Source organism: Pteropus vampyrus, unplaced genomic scaffold, assembly GCF_000151845.1.
Source record: "Pteropus vampyrus isolate Shadow unplaced genomic scaffold, Pvam_2.0 Scaffold269, whole genome shotgun sequence".
Classification (NCBI taxonomy): domain Eukaryota; kingdom Metazoa; phylum Chordata; class Mammalia; order Chiroptera; family Pteropodidae; genus Pteropus; species Pteropus vampyrus.
Genome location: NW_011889050.1, coordinates 1,733,577 through 1,737,286, shown reverse-complemented (window position 1 = coordinate 1,737,286; position 3,710 = coordinate 1,733,577). Strand labels below are relative to the sequence as shown.

Below are 3,710 nucleotides of genomic sequence, written 5' to 3'. Positions count from 1 at the left end.
AGGGTGGAGTGACTAAAGATTGAGAGGAGGTTATGGGGAACATTCCCTTTTGATAGAGTGCCTGTAGTCAGAATGATTTAGAAGAGTACATATGAACTCTGATCGGAGGAAAACACAAGAAAGAGATTTCCTTTGGGAAGAAGCACATCTCTGATTGCTCAGAGGAGGGGTTGGGGAAGGACGTCACGGGGGCCCAGATCTTTCCCAGGATTTTCCCCTGTTGGCACAGTTTCATTGGACAAGTCTCTCACCTGGTGAGTACCATTAGGTGGCCTTTGGGGAAAGGTTAGGTTTCAAGGAATTTCTTGAAGAGATACAAAAGCTGCCTTTTTGAACTTTCTAGCACACCGTCTTGCAATTCACTACCACATTTACATTTGAAAAACACTAAGTGGACTAAGGTGAAATTAGAGCGCCCAACTACCCCTCAGTGAAATCCTGGGTGCTTTCCTCCTAGTAGGCAGGGTGGAAGACAGAGGGAGGCCCCACCTGCAGCCTCACCAGGTGGGAAGGGTAAGGTGCAAACAAAGGTTGAAAGGGAACTTAGGAGCCAGCATCTTGGCTGACAGCCTGGCTTTTGCTTCAGGATGGTGGGCAGCAAAGATGAGTTTCCACTGAGTCGGGCCAGAGGCTCTCCTGAGGAAAGCTGCCTGGAAGCCTTCCAAGAACATTGCTAAGGGTTCTAATTTAATTGACTTCTAATTATAGCTGATCCTGGGAGGGCTTCCTTGTAAGCACTAGGAGGCCTGGGTCTCACTTTAGTGTCAACCGAGAGCACTTACTGAAAGGCTCCTTAAAGGTGTTCCCAGGCTAACAGAAGACAAAAAGAAAAATAAATAAATATACAAAGCCAAACAAAAAGTTTGGATGGGTTTTCATTATTTTCAATTCTCTAAGATGGCAAGTGGGGTCGAGGAAGGAAGCTGAGGGCAGCCTTCTGGTTAGGATTCCGTTCCTGAGGTCTGGCTGGCCTTTGCAGAATGCAGTTCTGCACTCCGGAGGAAGCCCAGCCTGGGGGCTGGTAGGGCCTGAGCTCCTCCCAGTCCTGATGTCCCGGTTGTTTCGGCTTTGGCTATCCCCAACGCCCCCCACCCCGAGCAAGACAGGGCTTCTGCCCATCAGCTGGCGGAAGTGCCAGTGGAAGGACCTGAGTAGGGTGCTCTCAGCTTGGCATGAGTTCTGAGCCCTCCCTAACTATGAGTGTGACGGAGAAATGGGGCAGGGGGAGGGCACTGAAATCTCTCTTCCGGTCACCTGATAGACAAGGCTGCTTCTAAACCTGTGAAATTGACTAGTTCAGGGGTCTGCAAACAGGCCACCACATGGTAAACACACTTTCACAGCACCTCTTGTGGCCTAGTGCCTGTGGCCACTGTCATGATACCACAGAGACCCTGTGACTAAGCTCTGCTGAGCCTGTCCTAGTTGACTGCTTCTCCTCCCGCCCACAGACTCTTTACTTCTCTGCCTTTTGGCCATTCCTTCCTCAATACTATGTCCACCTAAAATAACACAGCAATAAAAATAACAGCTTGTAACTATAGAACTCTGACCCCTGCCCGGGCACTGCTCCGGCTTAATTTTCACCACTCCTGTGTGAGCTCTAAATTTAGGGTCAGTGGGGAGAACAGGCTGGAATTATCGGCCCATTTAGAGAGATTTATGCTACTGGAATTATTTATGTGTTTTGTTTCTATGCCATCCTATGACCTCAGCCAGGGGTCCAAGACCTGCTGATAACCAAATAGAAAAAAAAAAAATAGTGTTGTGATTAAAAGCAAGAGTTGAATCACATCTTGGGCAGGTTACATAGCTTGCCAGTGGTTCGGTTTCTTTCCATATAAAATGGGCATAACAAGAATGCCTACCTCACATGAGGGAGGAAGGGAGGCTCAAATATTCCTGAACTCAAACTTGGCCTCTCCTTCTGTTACCACCACCTCAGTCCCAGCCTTGTCGTTTCTGGCATGAGGTTTTGCTGTAACAATATCCCGTTACGGCAAGTCTTTGGCCAGCACCAGGCAGTCTGACGTCTGGAGACCTGGGCTGAGGAGGATGCTCTGGGAACAGCCACTCGTGTCTGGCTGTAAGTCCTCCAGTGCTCTGGAGGGTGCTGAGGGGGCTGAGCAGAGCCAGGACACTGCCCTCTCCTCCCCAAGCCCTTTCTAACTCTAGAACTGAGGAAGAAAAGCAAAACAGAGTTGTCTTCCAAAATCCAGGAACTCTACCCCTTCCTAATATGTAAAGCTTCTCTCACAAGCTATAGAAATTAAGACTCAATCAGGATAAAAGTTCAAAACACGCTTAGGCCTAAAATATGAAATTGGGCATCCATCTAGAAATCTCTCCCCGGTCCTCAAATCAATAGGCAAGCATCTGCTAAAACCTGCTAAAACCTGCCTTAGGGCAAGGCTGGTGCTTGGCACAAAGAAGATTCTGGTCACTCACAGATGGGTGGTCATCAGCAAGCTTGTGGTTTGTTAACCCCGAGGGTTGTAGTTAGATACAGTAACTCTGCAGCGTTTTTCTTACATCCATTCAAAAATATTTATGAAGCATGTCCAGTCTGGCCTAATTCTGGGCTAAGGATGAGCTTCACTAGAATTAGGTGCAGCTCCAGGTGATTAGAGACTGAGAGTCACCCACAGTTTGGGGCTGTAGGTACAAGATGCTCAGGCATGTAGTGCAGGGAGGCCCTGATTTGTTGTGTTTGGCTATTTCTGTGCTGTAAATACTCTCCCTATGGCCATTTTTTAGCTGCTGATTAAAGTTCCCCATGCCAGGCTACTGAATGTAGATCTGGTAAGAAGTTATTGGGAGCTGGTGGCCCACACCCTCAGAGGCCCCTGACTTATTCTTGGGGAGATCAGGGCAGGCAGAGTCTCACCTAAGTCCTGAAGGGCAGGTAGGAGTTAGTTGGGAAAGCGATGGAAAAAAGATCCCCCAGGAAGGGGCAGTAGGCGGCCCAACTGGCCAGAGGTGAAGCCATGGGCTGGACCGGAGGGCTGAGCATGAGGTCAGATGAAGTTGGAATGTTGCAATGGGACTTGTACAAAGGCTGTGCGTGCGATGGAGCAAAGGAGTGGCAGGACCAATTTTCTACTGCAGTGAAAGAAGGGGAGACACACAGAGGAAATATGTCACAATGAGACCCAGCACACACATATTACCGATATAATAGAGATAAAACTTGCATGGAACAACATTTATACTTACTACATGCAATATAATATAATCTATTCTGTCCTATTACTTTTATTCTATTTAAAAAAATAGTGGTAGTTGCAATACATGAAATTGATTTCTTGACTCATTATTGGGATATGACTTGTAATCTGAAAACCACTCACTTAGGCAAAGGAAGAAAGGAGGGTGGAAACCTGTTAGGAGGTGATGGTGTCAGAGGTGACAGAGCATAGAGGCTGGCCCAGGTCCCCATTCGGCTGTTGGGTATGCGTGAGGCTGCTACTGAGCAGGAAGCAGAGGCAAGTGGGAGGTGTTGTGGACCATGGACAGACTGAGGGGCCTGGAAAACCTCCAAGAGGAAGCAGGCTCAGGAGGCTGCCTGCATGAGTGGTGCTCAGGAGAAAGATCTGAGCAAGGGAGAGACATGGTTGTCACAGTACACAGATGACTTAGGTTCTAGTGGAGTGGGTTTCAGGAGGTTTTGCTTTCTTGCCCAGCTTGGTGATCTCACGCCTCCTCAAAGG

General features: G+C 48.2%; 2 protein-coding genes across 10 annotated transcripts in view; one reads left to right on the top strand and one right to left on the bottom strand.

Annotated features, from left to right (window-relative positions):
* EDAR (ectodysplasin A receptor) overlaps nt 1-3,710 on the bottom strand; it is a 97,533-nt gene that overhangs the window by 42,379 nt on the left and 51,444 nt on the right. Inside the window, exon 2 of one of the 9 annotated variants that reach the window (XM_011375289.2) lies at nt 2,888-3,102. The exons of the other annotated variants lie outside the window; for them this stretch is intronic. The gene's annotated coding sequence lies outside the window, so the exon portion shown is untranslated. The remainder of the gene's footprint in view (nt 1-2,887; nt 3,103-3,710) is intronic. 9 annotated transcript variants of the gene reach the window in all.
* CCDC138 (coiled-coil domain containing 138) overlaps nt 1-3,710 on the top strand; it is a 162,857-nt gene that overhangs the window by 131,424 nt on the left and 27,723 nt on the right. The gene's annotated exons all lie outside the window — the stretch shown is intronic.